At 42.4% G+C, this 22,524-nt stretch overlaps 1 protein-coding gene and 1 pseudogene across 2 annotated transcripts in view; both read right to left on the bottom strand.

Moving 5' to 3' along the window:
- The window catches only part of PLPPR1 (phospholipid phosphatase related 1), a 235,927-nt gene that overhangs the window by 145,276 nt on the left and 68,127 nt on the right, over nt 1–22,524 (bottom strand). The window lies entirely within an intron of this gene.
- On the bottom strand, nt 6,688–7,520 carry LOC114508548 (annotated as a pseudogene).

Genomic DNA, 22,524 nt, shown 5'->3' with positions numbered 1-22,524 from the left:
ATTAACAACCCAGTGAGATCTGAGATAGACATTACTGGCCTCATTTTACAACCAAGGAAACTGAGGCACAAGGATTCATCTCTCCAAGTCACCTTGGTGGCAGGAACCCACCTGTTATACTGGTATAGACAAGTGACAGAGTGTTCCTAATTACCGCATGTGCGTAACTTAATCATGCTTATACACGAGGAGTGGCAATGACTATTCACAAACACAGCCTCATTTACTCCATCTGTGTGCTGTCAAGGTGGGCAGCCTGACACCGCAGAAGAGCTCAGGATTTACAGTCAGAGGGTCTGGATCTAAACCACAACGGCTTGGCGTCCTATATCCTCTGTGAGCAATGTGGTCTCCGGAACCTGTCTGTCCATGCACACAGTGGGGATAACCATGCACTCGCAGGGCTACTTGGGGGATCAAAGGAGGCACGGCTGTTCAGAAAGTCTGTAAATCCTGCTACGTTATGTACAGAAATGTTGTAATACAACCACCCCCAAGGCACTTTTCTCTCCAGACGTAACACATACTAAACATGTACCGCTGCTTTTTAGAGCACATTCTTGTTCAGTACCCTCAGCGTGGTCACGAACAGTGTGCAGGCTACAGCTCGCACAAGGGCACCAAACCAGGGAGACAAACAGCTAAAACACAACCTGTTCTCTGCTCACCAAGCTGTGCACCCAAACTCAGGACTGCCTCGACCCAGAGGCACTGGCTGCCACATTCTTCTAATTTGACCAAAGGCAGAGCCTGAGCTAGCAGTGTCCCTGTTTATACTTCGTGCTCTTCTTTAATCTTTGTCTGTCCACTTTGGTCCAACTAATTCTAATTTTTTTATCCCACCAACTTCCATTCCTCTGGCCTGTGGTGCCCTTCTCTCTTTTCCTGACTTCTCACCTGGCATCCCTGCCAACAGCTTGTTCCAACCTACAAGTTGCTTCTTTTCTTACTTTTATGTACAGGATACTTCCCAAGCCCAAGGCACAGAACATCCAGATCTGCCACCTAGTCTGCCAAAGAATGTCACCTCTCGGGCTGCCCTTAAAGAAACAGGTGCTGTGAGAAGACCGTCTAGACTGCAGGTCAGAAGAGCCAGACACTGCCGCTGAGAAAGCAGGTAACCACAGTGATGTCCTAACCAGGCAATTATGGTTTATATAGTCACCACACAACATATGTTCACACATAAACATACAGGAAGTGCTTCAAAGCCAACAGAACAGAATAAATGCAATGCACAAAGAAAGACACATATACCAAGTGGACCAAAAACTGAATAGGGAGGAAGGGATTTCTGAGTGCAAGATTCAGGATAACAGGCTAGAGAGACTGGAGCTTCACTAGAGTGATAAAGGTAACTTAAAGTCAGAGGAGTAGAGAACACTGTCATGCAAACCACGTGGTGAATGGCATGAAATAAGATCAACAAAGGAGAACCCAGAAGTCTATTTTTGTGCCCCGATTTTAATAGATCCAGTAAAAGAGGTCTCCGATTTGATGAACATACCTTTACTTACTCTCTCAACCCTAAAGCTGACAGCGTAAGCTGTCCCCGTGAACATTCTTCATTTCCTCAGGGCACTCTGGGCACCTCGCAACATGCAAGTGGCATCCCAGGTTTTAAAGGGCGGTGGGTGGTGATAAATGGTAAAGGAGAAGCAGATGGGGTAATTATTCCCCCACTAATCCTGACTCACCTGCTGAGGGCTGTGAAGGGAAATGGAGGGAAAGGGAAGAAGAGGAGGAGGTAAGGGGTGGAAAAAACTCTTAAGTAATTTACGCCCACTCGGAGGTGAAGGAGCAGAATTAAAGCTGATGAAAAAAATAATAGAAACCTTCCTAAATCCCAGTAACCTCCATCACAGCTCTTACTGCATACTTTGGCATTCTGTCTGTAGAGCTTCTGTAAGAGCAACCCTGGCTGCGTCAAGGGACAGGAGTGACCAACCCCCTGCTGCCCCTCCCCTCATGGAGGACTGCGGGGCACCCTGGCACACAGTGGCAGGAGGGGAACCCTGACAAATGGAAGGTAAAGATGACTGCACCCAAAGGAAATGGCAAACGGGGATCTTCCAAGGGTATGAGTGGCCGACTTTTGTCAAGACAGGACTCCTGCCGCCACACTGAGACCTGCAGTCTTTAAGCCCGAGGTGACTCAGAGAAAGAGGGACACATCTTTCTAATCTAATGACCTACACGATTCAGGAACACAGCCAACAGAATACAAACTCCAGATCAGCAGATCTTGGGGAGTGACAGGGAGAGCAATCCTGGAGGCTCCATTTAAGTAGATGATAATGTTTCCTTGTTCTCCAGGGAACGGGTAAAAGTGAGAGAGAAAAGGAGACAGACTCTGGGGAAGTGTGCTGTGTCATTCAGCCTGACAGGCATAGAGAAAAGGAGATCCTTCTGAGTTTGAAATCACGGTGAGTAAGTACAGGAGGTATGATACCGTGGCAAGCACTTTGCCCTGGGAATCAGAACTGGGTTCTCAGCCAAGTACCCCAAATAATCAAATTACCTAGACAAGGCTGGGTGGTCCCAAGCAGGGACTCATGAGGCCCTTGTCTGGGTGGCCTATGAATCAATATTTACTTCTTTCACTGTAGGAAATATGGACAGAAAAAGGGGGCATCGATTAATCCTCAAAATTAGAATCATGGCCACGTGGAAAGCATCAAGGGGATTTCTTCAGTCCTTTCAAAGTTGTCTGTAGCCTGAGCTCGCAAAGAGATGTGGTGACATGTTCACTAGCCCAGGAGCAGGGCTGATGGGGTAGTGAACACCAGCTGACTCTAATTAGTAAGCAGGACTGGTGAAATCCTTCCTTTACCTCAGCCATCTCATCTACAGAATGAGGAGATGAGCCATAAACTTGACTCCTCAGAGGTCTTATGTCACCTCATATGCCATACCCTCACTTCTCACTCTTTGCTCACAGATACCCTCCGATTAATCCTGGAAATTCATCATTCCTCTGCGTGTCCCCTCCACAAACACAATGCCCACTCCCACCATCTCCCCTTTGCTTTTGCTCTTCTCTTGAACTAGAACTTGAGTCCATGTCCCTAATCCCTTCCAAATGTTCTTAGTGGTTTACCACACTCTCCACAGTTATTCTCAGCTGCTCTGATAAACTATCATTCTTTGCCATTTTTCCTTTTCTCACAGACCATAACATATCACTTAGGACTTGATTAATGTGATGCTCTCTTCAAATTATTTTCTATGACTTAGGCTTATCTCTTTCACAGTATCACAAATTTCTTAATTTGTAAACTTCAGTGTTCTTTATGGTATGTGAATAGTCAATAAAGCTTACTTAACACACAGAGTTACAGTCTATTTGGTTTTGAGGACAAGTAGAAACTAGTAGATTCCAACCTAATTTTCAAACAGTAGAGCAAAAATCCTGCATATTTCCCAGAACTCCAAACCTAAACTTGAGTTCAGTTATGTTGTTTGCAATCTGTGATTCCCCGGGCTATTCTTGAATACTAGTAATCCAAGTATTTGAATGTTTCAATGTGGCATCTCTATGTTTCATATGCATTATCTCACTTAATTCTCATAGCCACCCAGTAAAGTAAATGGTATTATTAACCCGATTTTGTAGATGGAGAAAATGAGGCACACCAAGGTTAACCAGCTTGCCTAGGTTCATAGTAGTAAAGAATAGATCTGGAACTTGAACCCTGGTTGTCTAACTGCAGGGCTTGGGTTTATAACCACCATACACTACTACTATATGGCTTAAGTATGATTTTACTTTGCTGTAGTTCCTTCGCTCCCTATAGGGATAAACTCAAGAAAAGGAGACATACAATAGAGTTGTCCTTCTTTGACTATAAAACTCTGATATTCTTGAAGCTGAAAACACAGAAATTTACTTCTTAGTGTTCACTCTATGTCTGGCGCATATATATGTTATATCATTTAATTCTCATGATTGCCTAAAACTAGTCATGTAAACATTATATACCAGAGATGTGAATATTATTCCTCTTTTACAGATAAAATAATTGGAACTTAATTTATCCCAAGTTTTTAGAGAGTGACACTGGAATTCAAATTCAGTTCCATCTGATACTGGAGGCCACACTCCACCTGTGTGCTCTCTTTTCTCAGATGATTAACTATTATAGTATTTATAATTTAGTTACAGCAAATGTTCTTTTATAATGGACATAAAACCAGAGGGAAATAAATCTGTTCTACCCAGAATTTGAATACTATACTTATTGAAAGGAAAATGGCATTTAAAAGTTTAAGGTAAATTTCAAAAGCGTGTGGTATATAAGGAGACAGGTTTCATGTGCAGAAAGGGGGTTCGAAGTGGACCAAGCATGTATTGGTGGGGAACAGTCAAAAAATAGGAAAAGAAAGTGTTTGCCATTCCAAAGACCATTACTCAAGCTTCTCTTTCTATATAACACGGTTTCCTAATTGGAGCCTGATCCCCAAGGAATTTATATTACAGCTAAACATTAGTTCAGTTACATAGTTTTGTAGCATGATTGAATCTGTTTGTTAGCCAAACCCGGACACGAGATAACATGAACCCATAATCTTTGGTTAATCATTTAAGACATAAGAAAGGTCATGAGACTGAGGGAAAAAGAGCAGAAAAGCCCACTTAAGCACTAAAATTCCGCAGTTCCTTAGGGACCAGGTCCTGCCCACGTCTAGGGGTTGTGTGGTGGTGTTGATCTCAGTCTGTTCCTCAGCCTTCCGGCAGTTCTCTGTGAACTACTCCCTCCGTTTTCGAACTATCTCTGTTTTAAAAGCCACAAGAATGTCATGCCACACTGCTAGCTAAATAGTCTAGAAGTGATATAGTGATGGAAAGCCACCAAATATTTTTTTTATTTTTTTAAGATTTTATTTTATTTATTTTTAGAGAGGGAAGGGAGGGAGAAAGAGAGAGAGAGAAACATCAATGTGCAGTTGCTGGGGACTGTGGCCTGCAACCCAGGCATGTGCCCTGACTGGGAATCAAACCTGCAACACTTTGATTCGCAGCCTGTGCTCAATCCACTGAGCTACGCCAGCCAGGGCTTCAAATATTTTCTTATAAAACCTCGTAGGCAAAGTTTCACAAATCAATAGCCAACAAGGACAAAGCACCTCCTATAAGCCAGGTACTGTCTGAGAACTTTGCCTTAGCCATTCTCATCCTGTCAACAACCCTATGAGGCAGGTACTGCTGTCACCATTGTAAAGATGGGAACTCGAAGACAAAGTGAGGTTAAGTAGCTTGTCCCAGGTCACACCTAGCAAGTGACAGAGATAAAATTTGAGCCCCCATCATCCATTAGACTGGAAACAGTCTAATTTCTTTCAAAGTTCTTCTCTCTCTGTTTCTCTAAGGACTCAGTTCCCCTTTTACAAAATTAGGTCAAAAGGTATGCCTTTCTCAAACTTTCAAACTCCACAGAAAGGGAGCTATGAACAAGAAAGTAAGTGGTGACACGTCTTTCACATCCATGAGCGGACGCTGTGTCTGAAAGAGAGCACTCGCAGAGCTGGTCCAGCAGCTTCCTGCCCTCATCCTGGCTCTTTCTGCCCCCACCTCCCTGACAGAGCCTCTGCGTCCGGCTCCTCCCCAGGTGGTCCCTTTATACCTAAGGTCCCAAACATGGGTAATACACCAGGGCCCAGGAACGTGGCTTGCCGCAGACATTAGAGGCTTGGTTTGGGAAACCTACGTTCACTACTTTGCAACAAAAATACTGCTTTATTTAGCCTTCCTGCACTTAGGGGCAAAACAAATTCTACTACGAAAGTGAAACATCTTGATATATAAAAGTTTTGTTAAACAAGATTTGAAAATTTTTAAATCAGGAAGTGTTTAAGACTAAACGCTTTCAAATGTTCAAACCAAAAAACCATGTACAACCCGCGTAATAAAATGTGTCCTTGTACACATGCCCTGGGCACTTTGAATATAGAAAATTTTAAACTTTGAGTAATAGAGGCAGCACTTAAAGGGTTTGTGAACCTTTTCCCAGACAAGTATACTTTCAGTAAGCCAATTTGCCATTTTATCTGACTGTGCATTTGCATTTTTGTTCTTCCTGGAAAGGGGAATTTATAGTAACACTGCATTTTTAATATAAAAAATACATTTGGAGATATTAACCTCCTGAGTGATCTCAGTTATTCAATTAAATGTGATTTAATGAGGAAGTCCTAAACTTTCAGAATGAATAGCACATGTAGGTTTCCACTCAAGTGTCCAGTTAGAGTAAAACTCAAAGAGCATTTCACTGACTTACACTTATGTTCTCTATGAAGTTAAACAATCTGATTTATCCCCAAACTTGGCTAATAAACTTTCTCAAATCAAATGTTAGTAAAATGAGTCACTGAAATTACATTTTCTCTTCTATTAACAAAATACTATTGTATTTTAGACTATCAACTTGAGCGTTTTCTATTACGTACATAAAATGTGATTCACTAATAAGCAGGGCCTTGTAAAACATACTCGGAGATAACAGATAATTAAAATGTTTGCTTTCTAAGACAACCAATCTATATAATACATCCTTTCCTCAACTGTCTTAAAACGATTGCAATTGTGGCACTTTCTTTTGTGTAAAACCCTTTTCTCTTCATGAAACCCTGAGGTGAAAGGTTATTAATGTAGTAAACTGGTACGACCATTCTCCTCATTTCTGTATTAGACTGTAGCTATAGGTTTTAAACATTTTATTAAAAAATGTGGCAACTTGTAAAACTGCTCTGTACAGCTTTCACAAAACATTCCCAGACCAACTTAGTCGAGAGGGCCTAGGACGACCCGAGAAAAACAATGTCCTTTAAACACTTGTTAGTTTCGAGATGACTGTCATTTTCCAGCTCTTCTACCACCTCTTCTGTTATCACAGCTATGGCTTCAGCCCTCGTGATTCCTGTCTTCCTAGAGGAAATCATGTCTCCTCTGTAATGATGGTCAGACCCGTGATCAGTGCAACGCTGCTCACGCTGCAACGTCTACCTGCTGCGCAGGGACGAGAAGTCTGCTTGACGCTGTGATGACGGTATGTCTGGATGCCCCTGGGAGATTGAAGACTGGTTAGAAGGATGACTATGTGTCTGAACTGATGAGGAAAATCCTCACGGACCAAGATGTGGAGAAACAGGTAGAACCAAGTTTCCCACCATAGGATGTCTGTTTGAAAACACTGTTTATCAAGGCTTGTCTCTGGCAATGAACTGGAGAAGAGAAAGATCTCTGAATTATCTGTGAGGATGGAGCCACGGTATCCACCGTCCTTTCGTACCTGCCAGGAGATGAGGAGGGAGGGCTTGCACTTCCAACAGGATGTGGGGAATAGGACAAACTAACGTCCTGTGAGGCATGGCCACGTCCCGATCTAAACTGAATCGTGAGGGGCCTTCCAAAAGTTCGATTCCATGAAGTAGATTCATCGCATTCACAAATGCAGACTGCTTTGGTTTACCATCCTTACCTTTTGGAATTTTCACTTTTATTACTGGCCCAGCCTAGTGGAAAAGCTTAAAAAGGAGTTCCTCTATCACCTTAGTTTCTCAGTTGCCCACAAAGAAAGCACCTGCCTTAGTTTTTAATGTGACAAAAATTTCTCCTTAAAAGCAGCATTAATGGAAGGATTCGAGATATCAAGTAATTTCACACACGCACACACACACACACACATTCCAGAATGAGTTTTAAAAGGCATTTTAATAGTTTTTTTTAACACCATTAATGTCAGCTTAAATCATGTGTTTATCATTAGTACACACAGTTGCCCTCATGCGTAATAAGGGAGATATATTTACCCCTGAAATTACTCCTAATGTCAATGTATTTATTGTGACATTAAATTTGTGATATGTAAACTGTTCTCTACATTTCACATGTGAGTGAAGGGAGGATCTTGCAAGTTTAATAACCTGTTCACAGTTTCACGTACAAAAAGCGGCTGAGCTCGCATTGAACATGAGACTATCTGAATCAAAACCCACACTCTTTTCAAGGGCCTCTTGACACTGTTCAGTTTGCCAGTTCCCAGCCTGCCCTGATGCACATCCTCTGTGTCATCCTATCCTCCACTTTGAACATCTGCACATGCGCGCGCGCACACACACACACACACACACACACACACAGCTAACTCCACTGAGCATGGTGATGGAGAATGAAGTGGATAGGTGCCCAGCAGTGATTTTGTATTATTTATATTTTCAAGCCTATTCTGCTCTTTGTTAGTTGCTCTATTCTCAGTAATTGGTTGGGAATCAGTGAGAATCAAATCAGGCTGATAAAGTGCTCAATAACTGTGTGCCAGTCTCAAAAATATGGGGGAAAGAGGTTCTTAGCAATGTATAATGCATGATAGTTACCCTTTGTGAAGTCCCAGGCCTTTTGTCTAATTTGGTTTTCATAGCATTTCTCTCAGGTTGGTATATTATTAGTTCCATTTTATAGAAGGGCAAACCGAGGTCTAAGCACACGGTAACTTGCCCAGTGCTACGCCGCTGGTGAGGAGCCAATGTTGGATCACGCCGGCTCTGCCTGACCCAAAAGCTCCATCTGCTCAATATCGCCCTATATGCTTGTCTCAAAAAGGAAGCTCTCACCATGGAAACATGGGCACAGCGGAACACTAAAGGGAAAGCGATGGATGTAGAATAATTTCAGCACTTTCTTCTTGCTTTTTTTCTTAGCTTTATGAGGTACAGTTGACAACAAACACCAAACATATTTAAAATGTAAATTTGGTGACTTTTGACATACATATACACCTGTTAAACAAGCACCATGCACACATACCTGTTAAAGTCAGGATAATGAATATATCCCTCACCCCATAAGTTTCCTCATTGCCTTCATAATCTACCCTCCTAAACCTCCCATCCACAGGCAACCACATGGTATGCTAATTTGCATTTCCTAGAGTTTTATATAAATGGAAACACACAGTATGCACCCTTTTTTGTCTGCCTGTTTTGCATTCAGTATAATTATCTTGAAATTTGTCCATGTTGTATATATTAATAGTTTGTTCCTTTTTATTGGTAAGTAGTAATCTAGACTGTGAGCATATCACCAATTGCTCATCCATTCACCTGTAGGTATATCAGTTGTTTCAGTTTTGGACTATTACCAATAAAACTGCTATGAATATTTGTGTACACGTTTTTGTGTGGATATGTGCTTTCATTTCTCTTGGGTAAATAACTAGGAATAGAATGGTTGGGTCACATGGTAGATGTATGTTTAACGTAAACTTCCAAACTGTTTTCTAAAGTGGCTGTACCATTTGACACTCCCACCAGCAGTGAATAAGAGTTCTGGCTACTCCATATCTTTGCTAACATTTGGGACTGTTGGTGTTTTTAATTGTCTGCAAGGATTCCTTGGGCCCCTTCAAGGTGCTCTTCACTCTGCAAGAGGGCTCGGGGACACTAATGAATTAGAGGACAAAGGACTACCCCTGCAGAGCTCAGAGTCCACCTGGGAGGACAATGAAATAGCTAGAGCACCTTTAGTACAGCTGTGTATGACGTATTATTATAAAGGGTAAGAAAGATAAATATGATCCGATATCTAAATATGATAAAAATAACTTAAAGGGGAAATAAGAACATTATTATTAAGTATATTAATACTTAGCATTATTAAGTATACAGCTTCTGGAAACAAATTTTGTACCAACCTTAAGAGAACAATAGGATTTGTATTGTTAGAAGAATAAGATGGTGGTTCAGAATCCTCTGCTGATGGGGTTAAGTTGGTTCAATTATTGAAGCTCTCTGTTCCTCCTGACAGGGGTTATAATATGAGTGACCCACATTGAACCATAAAACAGAGTACTGTGAAATCATCTCCTTCCCGAGTTTCATCAGAGAAGCGTGTCAACCTTGCAGATTACATGGACATAGGTGAAGAATTACCTACATATTTTGAGAGATAGGACCAGGTGACTTGGGTACATCAACAGAGCAAATGCTACCCTTCTGTCACGTTAAACTTGCGCTCCACTGAGTGCCAAACCTACTATCCAATTGCTGCTTTGAAGGGGGTGCACGTTTATTATGCCTTCAAAGCTGCCCCTGGAAGCTCAGCTTGGCACTCAGTCAACTGTCTCTCACAGATCGACTCACATGATACAAAGATTTGGCAAGAGTAGATAAGATCATTATTACATCTCAAAGGAAAATGATTTCTATTTACTTTAAGAGAAAGCATTCATTCGTTTAGGAAAACACTTCTCTGAATGAAAAAAAAAAAGCGATAGGTTGGGAAGAATCATGATGCCAGTGAGTTTTTCTTCCTTGAAATTTCACTATAATTAAAATGTTCTGGGGACTGTTCCATGGAAGCCACAGACCTCCTCTCTTGGTTCTTTGATACCAGAGGGCCCAGTTTTAACTTAAACGTATGTCCAGACACAGCACCTAGGTTCTCCAAGAAACCTCCCAATATCCCAAAGTGTTCATTCGCTTCTAGATCCCCAGCCCCCTCCCCCCGACTACCCTTTGTAGACATTCTGTCGACCTTAATCCTGTAGCCCCTACAGCATGTCTGCTGTGGTTTCATTCTTCCTCCTCTCCCGCCCTACTTCTCACTGACACTCTTGACATAATACTCCAACTATCTACTCCAGCACTCTACTCTCCCCCATTCCCCATGGATGCCCTCCTGTCCCGTGAGCACCCAGGCATTACTGGGCATATTACACTTATGGTTACCCCCTCTTGCCCTTCCTGGTATGACCACAACCAGGCTATCAGATCTCAAAGCTTGAAGGCCTCACTGAGAAGTCGTCCAACTTAGTATCTTCAAAGCCTTGGGACTGACCTATAGGTAGAGTTGTTGAACATTTCTAATGGAGGAGGACTTTCAGATTGTTTGGTCACAGCATGGAACCCTAGTTAGGGTTGTGGAAATGTATACATATACATCAATTTAGCATCTAGAGAAACCATTCATAAGTCTTTGAAGGACTTCAGGAACACCAATTCCTTGGCATAAGCCCAGATGAATCTACCAAAATGCAACTAAATTTGAGTCTAAGGGAAAGAATGATATTATGAAGCCCTCATAACATTTCATAGCATGTTTGTCTTAACAGAGCCATTTATATATTCAGTGTCACTACCTGCACTCCTGGAAGCAGACACAGAAGAACAGTGACGTAGCTTCTACAGACAGACCTGCAAGTCAGTAGTCTCTGAGAGGAACCTGGTGCTGACTAGGTCCTGGAAGGAAGATGGATTAGGAATTGATGGAGATGGAAGCCGTACAAAAAAGGCAATGACTCCCATACGGAGTTTGGATCTTCCCCTGGGTCAAGGTTTTGAACCAAAGGTAATTTTCTTCACAGGGATGCCAACTGTCTCACAATAAATGTAATTAAGTGGACTAGCAATTCTAATAAGCTACAGAAATTGTTAAACAAGATTGAAGACTACAGTAAACAGTAAATATGACTCTACAAAGAACTCTTAGAATGCACTTCTTTGAAACTGTTCTTGTTTTGTTGTAAATGAAAGATTCACTTTAAAGCTTGTGGTGGGGTTTCTTTTGACTTTTAATTCTTTCCTAGTCTATTATTAAGGAAAAAATATAAGCTTGCTATAGTTTCTACCTGTGTAAAGTGAGAATGACCTCAGAGTTGTGAGATAAAATCTTAGAATGGTATCAGGGACATACGAAGTACAATGAACTGTTTGCTAGCAGTATCATGAAAATCAACAGTTGAAGACAATGCCAGTGTTTGTACAACAAAGGGAGGACGAACAAGTTTTTAAATGCCTGGAAAGGGTATACATCTCTACAATGTATGACACTGCTCCTGTGGCGAGATTAGCCTTCACTGACAGATCCGGGAAGACTGCCAGGTAAGATTCCTTGTTATGGCTCAGATGCTCCTTCTGAAAAAAATCCCTCTATGAACATTCAAAGCAAATTGCAAGAGCTAACCTGGAAAACAAATGAATACAAAGTAAGTTTCAATGTCTGTTTTCTATAAAGGAAATAGACACCAAAAGGCTGACTGTTTGGAGGTGCCACAGATAGCAGTGGGAAATGCTGCAGCCACGTTCCTGGGGGTGACTCTGGCCTCTTAGTTCTTCAAACCACGAATTGGTGGAATCACTTGACTATGTGCCATGCACATTTGGGATCAGGCCTCCAGTGGCTTACCTAGTGCTCATCCCATCTCTAAAGAAGAGGAGATAGATTCAGCCAGTGGAGAGTAGAGTTAAACGCTGCTGCTTTCTGGAAGAACTCATTGTTCTTACTTGCCCACATTCACAATTCTCTCAGCGTAACCAGTTATAAAAAACCTTGCTGCTCCCGTAAATTATTTTTCACCTTCCTGGAGCATCACATCCACTCCACTTGCTCGGGGGTGAGAACTAATTGATCGACTGTGCACAGGTTCTGAGATGAATGTAGAATGAGGCTGGGCTATGTTTACTCCGCAGTGATTTATAAGAAAAATTACAAATGGCTCTTTGATCATACATTACTATTGTAAATGTTGTTACTTGTGACTAAAAGGCATGGTAATACTCACAAGGATGGAGCTTTGGCAACTGTAGCTTTCTTTTTCCTTTTTTTTTTAATTAAAAGTGACCCCATGTGTTGAAAAGATAGACCTACAGATGGATCTGACTGAAAAACTGGGCTCTACTCTGATATAAACTTGATCAAGTGACATAAACCCTCTGAGTCTCAGTTGTCTTGCCTATGGAATGAAAACATTAAGCCTTGCCCAGCTGGGTTGTTGTGAGGATTAAAAGATATAAAGCTTCTGACACAGGGACATGGTATAAAAGAGTTCAATAATGCAAATCTATTCTTCATCAGGTAAAAAGAAGCTAAATACTGCTAAGATGCATGGCACTGTTCCACTGGCTAGGGCTTGAGCATCAATAGGGACTTGTAAGAAACCCATTCTAGAAGGTCCTAATCATGATGTGCCCTGAATGCTGTAAAAGACTTTAAAGTCAATCTGATTGTCAGACAGAAGCAGTGATAAGTAGCCTTCCTCTTCTGCCTAAACTCCCAGTGGCTGGAGTTCACCTCCTTGCAAACTAGCCTTGTCTGTCTTCGGGTGGGTTCAACTGTTAGAAAATGCATCTTTAAATTGAGCCCAAATTTGTTTCCCTGTAATACTACCCACGGATGAATTCTGATTCTGTCCTCTAAGTCACCAAGAATAATTCCAGCATGTGCACTGCAGAGCATGTGATTGTGGTGGTGAGCTAAAGAGCCACTAAAGCCTGGAAATAACAGAATAGGAAGGGCCTCGTAGGGTCGTACTCTCTCTCAGGATACAGAGATTCTGAAGCCAAAGTGGGATCAGTGGCCGAACCAACTGATCTTCAAACCTCCCCTTCGGTGAGGACCCCGCACTTATAACTGTTCAGAGATAGGATGGTAACCATTTCCTTTGTCCAGGTGAACAAATGCAATGGTCATAGGCAAAAAGAAGGGGATGGTGCTTATTATATAAGGCACTCATCCACCCATTCATTCGATTGCACCTGTTGCTGACTGAATAGCTAACAACTATGGGAAAAAGACCACAGATAAGACATTTAGAAAAACACCTTATGCAGTAATGTTCTCTAGCCACATTGTGGAAGAATAAACTTAGGTGACAAAGACATTGATTGATAAGATACACTGGCCAGTGAACTTGGAAAAATAAATAGCACATTCAAACATTATCTTTCTTTTAAGTAAGTCACAAAACCCAATGCCAGTAATTCTAACCACCAGCACCAACAATGAGAATTCACAATTGATTCTGTGGGCTGTTACTGGTAAGGTAAAAGAAAAAAAGAAATTGTGAGAGAGTGAGTACATCTCTTTCTTCCACTTTGTGGGTGATTATTTTTATTATTGTACGTGTAAAGATATTTTTTTCCTCCTGGGAAGCCATAGTAAGAGTAGGCTGGAACACCAATTTAGGTGTGAAGATGTGGGACCTGCATCAGCCAGCAGAGAGAACCCAGAGATCTCTCTTAGCCAGTTGAAACATACACACGCATGCACACACAATAAATCACAGGCTAAAAGTAAAGCAAAACATCCTCTAAATTCTGCTAGTCATGGCCGTAAATTCAGGTAGACGGCCCCTAGTGAGGCTGATGAGATGCCAACAAAAACCTGAGTTTGTACTTGGTGCAGGACTAGCCTCCTCAGCTGGCCACAGAACAGACAGGTGAGACAGAAGTGGGGGACGGGGGAGGTTTAGAAGGGGAGGAATGTAGGCAAGAGGGCAAGAGCATGGGAAGGGAATTTTTCTGGAGCCCAGAATCCCTGTATTCTCTAAGCAAGTAAAAGGGCTAAAGACCGCCTGAGGCTCCTTTGAGGTCCTCTGGCAAGTGGGTCTCGTCCACTCACTGAGGATTCTGGTGGTCTACAGATACAATGGGTTGTGAGATTTTGCTCAGCTCAAGTTTCCAGTATCCCATTGGCACTCCCCAACCTATTACAAGGTTTTCAAGGGTTCCTTAATTTTTCCCAAGGGGCTATCACCTCTTATTCTTGGTTGCCTATGAGCTTTCCTTGTTAACTCTTCACTTTCACCTCCCTGATCCAGAGGCATCTCCTGGTGGTTCAGTGGCCCCCTCAGAGGGAAGTTTCTTTTTGAGAAACTGGCCCTTGCTCTGCAGCCCTCTGCTGCCCTCTGCTGGCCATATCTAATGGCCAGGGTTTGCTCTTCAACTCTGGACAGTGCAGTATGGAATTGTTTTACTCTAAGCATCTCCCAGGAGACCAGGTGGGCCTCCATATTGCCAAAGCAGCACACTACCGAGGATATCATAACAGGGAAAAGCCACGGTCTGAAGGTCCCATCCAAGACTACCCTTCACAGAAGAGGTACCAGCTTTTCATTTACTAAACACACATTGAGTGCTGTGTGCCAAGCACAGGGTAAGGCTGGGAAGACACAGATGAAACGGACACCCAGTAAGCTTCCGGGGCTGCATGCCCAATCACAGCTGAGCCCTTCTAGTGCAGGGGGGTGGTCACTTACTATCAAAACTCCAAGCCAACCAGAGTTTCTGAAAACAAACTTTTCATGGGATGTCTTCCAAAACAGCACTTTATCTTTGTGTCCTGTCTCTCTCGGTTTTTTGTTTTTTGTTTTTTGTTTTTTGTTTTTTGTTTTTGTTTTTTTTGAAGGCATAAAGAAAAAGACAACTGGAAGGAGGAAGACAGTCATGGAAAAAAGTAACCGTAAGTCATAATGTGGTAAGAGGCAAGCTGTGTGGGAATGAGGAGGAGGAGACAACGAATTAGGAGAGCAGGGATAAGAAGAAGCGTTTAAGGGTGGCCTTCCTAAAACAGAGATCTCATGATGCCGCTTGCATATTTAAAAAGAAAATAAGAAAAATAAGAAAATTAAGGCCCCATTGTCTGTAGCCTCAGACAGAAAGCCCTTGGCATGTCTAAGGTAGGCTTCATCATCTTCCCCCCACCTTCCTTAACAGCCTCTCTCATCGCTCGCTAACATACGCTGGTCCAGCTGAAAGTGCATTTGTATCTCCGTGTGCAGCCAGAATCCAGAGACGGAATTCCAGACGTCCCTTCTCAGTTCACGGGGCAAGTCCTAGATCTTTTGTGCTCTGCTCTCCTAAATATTTCATCTCCCATTCCACTCACCGAGCTCTCTGTTAGACCCTATTTCCAAGAAAGCAAATTTGGTCACTAAGATGTGACTCCACAGCACACATGATATCTCTTGGACAGTTACATTCTTTCTCTGTAGCTCTCTCATATCAGCCCCACTAAACCCAGATCCCCAGAGCCCAAGCAGGGAACACCTTTGTCCCATATGTGCAGTGGCATTTAAGATTCTCAAACATTATTGCAAGCTATGCTTGCCTTTATTTCCATCAGGGGCTTTCCCCTCCTAGGATGTCAGTAAAAAGTCAAAACTGTTACAGCTACACTACATCTCTCCAGACCAAGCCTCTATCTTCTATTCTGAACGTGTGATCTTATCTTCTTTCGCCCATTGGCTGCCATCTGAATTGTTCTTTCATGCTTTCTCCTTGAGACCATTTCTGACATAAAATGTGCCAGGAAACCCCCGGTTTCCCAGGACCACATTGACTTAAAGCGAGGGAGTTGGGCATGACTGAATGATGAAGAGAACACTGGCAGGGTGAGGTGATGCCGACAGAGTGCTCACGATGTGCCTGCCAGGCTCCGTGCTGGGTGCATCACGGCATTTTACTCCCACAGCGAACGTTTGAAGGAGGTGTTCTTAATTACCTCCAATTAAAAAGATGGAGATCAAAACTCTGGGGATCAAGACTCTGGAGATTAATCTGCCTAAGTTTTTCACACATCCGATTTCAGAGCCTGCACTCTTCACCATGGATTTTTTCCTAGTTGCCCGCCTTGTAGGTAGTAAGTACTCTATAGTGATTTGTTGAATTATCTAGGTGATATTGACATCCGGCCACAGAGCCACATTGGGATTTGCGGCCGTTCCTAGACATCAAAGTTATGTGCTTTTTATGGAAGCTTCCAAACCAGAAAGATTTGAATGGAGTCCAAGAACTACTGTTAAGTAGTGAGGATGATCTGAAACTCAGCAAAACGTGATTGTCCTGAATAGTGTGACTTATTATTATCGTTGCTATTAGCAACCTGCCTAACTAAATCTGAGCGAATTCCATCAGTAAAGGGAAGTAATCCATCTCATTAAAATGAAATGCGGCGAGGTGCACATTCAAGCTATATGATACGCAGCATAATGCACACATGCCATATGGTACATAGTCTTATTTCACCATCAGCTTTTATGTAATGGCTGTTATAAAGGTTATTATGCAATATGGTTTTGCACATCTCTCACAGCTATGTTTGTTTGTTGTTGTTTTTTTTTTTAAGTCCGATTCCTTGCCCTCTCTTTATTCCCCACGGGAGGAAAAGACACATCCTTCAATCTCAATTGGCAGAGTGTATTTTTAAAAGTAAAATTCTGAAAGTATGAGGAGACCATGTCTGTTTTGTCCATTAGTACAGCCCCAAGTGTTTGGCCCATGGTCAGCACTCCATAAATAATCACATAATTGAACTCAGTCACTGTTCCCACAACTATCACAACCGCCCTCGCAGGCTAAATTTACACGGGTTGCTGGTCCTCTGTGTGAGTCAGCCTTGGAGCAAGGATACATGTAGACGTTTAGGCTGCCTCTTTTCCCATATGCTCCTGAAGCTCCACTTGGAAACGGGGCGAGCGTCCTTCTAGGAGTGAGCAGGGCACTTGTTTTCACTGGGGCTTTGCTGTGAGAGTGGAATGAGGCGTCCTAATGACCCCCTTCCTCTTCTGCAAAGACTGGACAGAATGTGGCTCAGCAGCAGATTCAAACATAGGACGGCCCCAGGGCGTGATGAGGAAGTTACCTGGAGAGTCATCTCCAGCAGCTTTCTAGTCTAAGAAACATAATTAGCTACAAGAGCTTACAAAATAAAAGAAGCCCTCTCCTCCACCTCTTCAAAGTACTGAGAAGTAAATTAATAAATGGTCCTTGGCTCTCTCCTATAGAGAAGCAGCATCTGCGAACCATGCTTCTCAGTGAGCTGAGGAAAAAACAGCAACCCCTCCCTGACCACTCAGGTCCCATTAAATGTGGACTGGTGCTAGTTAAGCACTTTATACCAGACAGACAGATGTATGTCATTGAAAACAGCATCTGTTCTGGAAGCAGACTGAGTTCAAATCCCCGTTCCACTGCCACCTTCCCCCCCCACCCCCCCCGCCAGATCCACCTGTCTTACCCTGCTCTCTGTCCTAGGGGCTGCCCTGCGTGGATCACATCTGCTGCCTCCCTAACCTTCCTGCTTTCCAATGAAGAGCGCTAGCAGGAGACTGAGGGAGAGAATGTGGTCTTGTATCCCCGCCTCTGCCTCCCTTACTGCACGGCCACCTTGGGCTAGCTCTCTTCTGTACCCGAAGGTCTCAGCCTTTTGCAGGTGACCCTCTCTACACAGCTCTGCCTATTTCCTGGATCTTCAGGTTAAAGGCTCCTTAGGTCAGGAAAATCCAAATATACTGTCTGTCCCTTACTGGGACCTTGGCTGATACGCCCACTATTAGTATGTAATTTGGACAAGTTACTTGATCTCTGAGAGTCTCAGGCTGCCATTTATGTTGAGGATGATGGTAGGACCTACGTCACAGGGGTAACACGTAGAGAGTTCAAGAAGGCTGTGACAGAGTGTAAGTGGGCAGGGGTTATACTCCTATAAATTAAAAGGTCAGGAAAGGCTTCTCTGAAGGTTACACTGAAGAGTAGACTTGAAGGAGAAGTAACAGTCAGTCAAACTGGGGGCAGTGGATAGAAGGGAAGGGAAGGAACAGGATTCTAGGCATGTGGTGAGGCCCTGAGTTAGGAAAAAGCTTGAAATGTTGGAAGAACCACAGGGGAGTGAATTTGCCAGAGCGTAGAAAGCAATGGGCCATGTTGGCTAGAGAGACAGGGCACCAGGGGAAAGTGAGAGCCAGGATTTGCAGGATTTTTGCAGGCCTTGGTAAGGATTCTGGACTCTGCTTTATGTGTAATGGGAAACCATTGCCAGGCTCTGAACCCTAGGCCTAGATGCCACTGTTTGCCTGGCTGATTTTCTTCAGCATTACCTGTTTTCAAACTCCTGTCTGCTTTTCAGGACACCTCCCCATCACTCTCTGCCTGATCTCCTGTGGGGCTACCTGGCTGCCCCTTTGTCTGACATGTCACCACTCTGTCCCCACCATTGCCTCTCTCTCCTCTTGCTGTGCCCCCTCCCACCTTCTACAAACAGGTCTGCTTCCGTGTCGCAGGCCTTCTCCTCCACCATAGCCATAGTAGGACAAGTCTTGTCTGCTGTCACTTGTCACTCACCGCTGTTGTGCAGAGGCCCATCTGCAACTCTGCCCCGGAACCAAAAGAGCCACAGAGGCTCAGGTTCTGCAGAAATACACAAGTTGTTTTTTTTAATATTTAAAACATATTTTTCCCTGGCTGGTGTGGCTCAATGGATTGAGTACCAGCCTGCAAAGTGAAAGGTCGGTCACTGGTTTGATTCCAAGTCAGGGCACTTGCCTGGGTTGCGGGTCAGGTCCCCAGTTGGAGGTGTGTGAGAGGCAACTGATCAATGTGTCTCTCACATGTCAGATGTTTCTCTCCCTCTCTTTCTCCCTCCTTTCCCCTCTCTCTAAAAGTAAATAAAAATCTTTTTAAAAAAAATATTAAAGTGTCTTGTGAAAACAAATTATCTGTTTATCAACAGTGCAAGGGTTTAGTTGATTTTTTGTTTTGGTTTGTTGTTTGTTTTTGGTTTTGCATGTGAAAAAGCTTCAGTGTCAGCATAAAATAAAGTCTGATTTTTTGCTCGCACCACATTTCCCCCTGAAGCGTACTGAATACTGGCATATCTAAAGAGTTGTAAAAAAAACTCATTAGTAATGCAAATTGGAGTTCCATGGTATATCTGAATTCTGATTTGTAAATAAATACCTTGGGATGAATCATTTTCTAGTTTATCTTTTACAAAAGTGAGTGATCCATTTTCTGCAGAAAATTTAAAAACATCAATAATAGTCATATATCTCTTACATCACTTTCCTGTTACTTCTCTAAAGAACAAATATTACTTATGGAGTATGAGGCAAAAACATACAAAACCACCGGTTCAGTTTCTTTACACTTTGGTGGGGGTTTACTTTGGTTTAGTATAGTTTTCTTTTGAGTAAATCAGAACTAATACTCAGGGTTTTCACTGGGGGTTTCTGAAACAGCCTCCAGGGTAAGAAGCACTTAAAGGCTAAAGCATTCAGCAAAAGAATAAAATTCTCCTTATCACTTTCTCTCGCATTTCTATTATCATTCTAGCACCTCCTCAACTTGAATGTCTACATGTAAAAGAATAAGGGCAGTCGAGGTTGCCAGGCATCCACAACCATCCCAGCACATAGGCATACCTTTCAGCAATCACCTGCTCCCAAAAGAAGAACTAAAAAAAAAAAAACAAAACAAACAAACAAAAAAAAAAAAAAACAGAGGAAAGGGTGCAGCTGTCAGGCCCCAAACCATGTTCATTACAAATATCCAAATATTCAAAGCAGACCCCTAAATGGTGAGGCCAGTCTTCTGCTTCAACCCCCGTGAATTGACCGGGACTCGTTTCTGCTAGGCTTATTTCAACGGAAATGATGAACAAGCAAGGGCCACTCCCTGGCGCTTGCCAGTATGAGGATGAAGTTACAGCACACCCGCTCAAGACGACCCAGGGTTAGACAGCTGCCAGCACCACTTCCTGTCTCCATTTGGGGGAATGAGAAAGTGCTCTGTCAGCATTCCTCACTCCCACATTTCCCCCAGTGTGTGTCAAGTTCAGCTCTGCACTGCTTGGGGTAACCAAGTAACAGTGACAGGTTCTACATGAGGTAGAGGGTGCTGCATGCCTGGGGGGACAATGATTAAATGAAGGGAGAGAGGGCGTCCATACTGCAGCACTCAAAATACTGAGAACAATACTGCTTGCATCTGAATCTGTTAATCGGGGATATTTTTAGATGGGAACAGTAGCCAAACTCCTAAAACCTAGGGGAATATGAGCCCAATAGTAAATGAGTAAGGACAGCATGAATGGCCGACTCAGCTAAATGTTAGTCACCACGGTGGCCTTTTGCTTCCACTTGTCCTCACTTTTTAATCTTGTATGTGGAGTACCTATTGCCTGTGGGTTTAAAATAAAGACCTAGTCATAATACAATACAGAAATGACAGTACCTGAAAAGTAGTCTTTATCATCCTCAATGCTTTTGTGGTATTAGGTATTACCCTGAGACACAGGTAGGGTGTTTAAACAGGGTTGTAAAGCCACATGGTCTTTACGTGTGATTATCATCAACTGACAGATGCCTGCTGATAAGAGTGTACATATGGGGGTGGGGAAATGCCAGATGATCCTCTGAGCTTAAATTTGTTTAAGTAAAGCACATTTTGGAGTTGGTATTTGAGAGGAAAAAAAAGTCTATTCTATTCTTCCACTACAAAGACTTGCTAATATTCGGGTGCCCTTCTACATGCCTCAACATCAGGCAGGCTGGATAGGTGGACACCTTAGGCCAACGCAGTTCAATCAGGTCCCGCCGAGAGAAGCTCCAGCATCGGCACTGTTCTGTGGCCGGGGAGACTCATACTGCTTTTTCCACTGTGCGATTCAGGGTTACCGCCCGGTGTCGGAAATTTTCACAAAGTAACTGGCAGTGCATCATAGTTTGTCCATTTTACCAAAATAAATACAATCTATTGATAAATGCCAGAGTAGCACCAACAGAAGATTGGGAGACCATACTGAATTGCACTGATCATTTAATATTGTTTAGTTACACAAATATAAGTCAAGGTATGTAGAAGAAAATTTTAGTTAGTCCTGATAACTGGCCCAGGGTCAGGAACTGTGTGCACATGCGTGTATATGTGTGTGTACAAAAGCATATAACTAATCATATTTCATTTACAGTGCATGTTTTAGCCATTTCATAAAGAGGCAAGATCCCTCTGACTAGAAAACAGTTCAAGTGTTCAGGCATTTCCTCTACAGATAGAGAGGAATTCCCTTTCTACAGTAAGGGAATTCTGGTCTCCGGGGTGGATTTCGGATGTAAGTTAAGTTGATTATATTAGCTATAGGTTGAAATAAATATATAAAGTACACTTTTATTCTTTTCCTAGGTTAAAAGTAACAGGAAGGCCCTATATAGCTGACTGGGTAATCCAAATGTATTAATAACAAAAACTATAAGGAATACCAACCAATCAACCAGAAAAAGACAAATCAAGTAGGAAAACAGGCAAAAGATATGACCCTTCAGGATGTGGTGAATCCAAATAATGGATACATGTATTGTGTAATAATTATCTTCTTTTGTAATTGGGGAAATAAACCTTAAAACCATAATGCAATATGAACTAGATTAGCAAATATTATAAAGTTTAACAATATCAAGTGTTGGCCAGGATATATAGGAATCAGAAAATTCACATGCTCCTAGTGAGTATATGTATTTACTTTACCACCTGAAGAAAATAGTTATAATCTAGTTAAACTGAAGCTGTGCATTATTTATAACTTAAAAATTTCCCTGAAACTCTTATACCTTTACCCAAGGACACAAATATAAAAATGTTCATAGAAATATTGTTTGTAACAATAACAAGTGGAAAGAAAGCAATGGAATGCTACACAGCATTGATGCTGGGTGAATTCTGGCAATACAGTGCAATATGAAACATAACATTACAGGAACATTATAGCAAGAAGGAATAAAACCCAAGAATATCTATAAAGTAATTCCATTGATATGTTCAACACAGGCAAAATTTCTGGTTACTGGAGGTCATTGATATTATTAACCATTTTTTTAAAGAAAAGTACAGAAAGTAGCCTTGAACTTGGTAGTATTCCAGTTATCCATCATCAGTGATGTCCAGAGCACTTGCGAGATGCTTATCTGTTTATATGCC

The sequence above is a fragment of the Phyllostomus discolor genome, chromosome 3 (genome assembly GCF_004126475.2).
Source record: "Phyllostomus discolor isolate MPI-MPIP mPhyDis1 chromosome 3, mPhyDis1.pri.v3, whole genome shotgun sequence".
In the NCBI taxonomy this organism is placed as follows: domain Eukaryota; kingdom Metazoa; phylum Chordata; class Mammalia; order Chiroptera; family Phyllostomidae; genus Phyllostomus; species Phyllostomus discolor.
The sequence above is the reverse complement of the archived record's forward strand: the minus strand, read 5'-3'. Positions and strand labels throughout refer to the sequence as shown.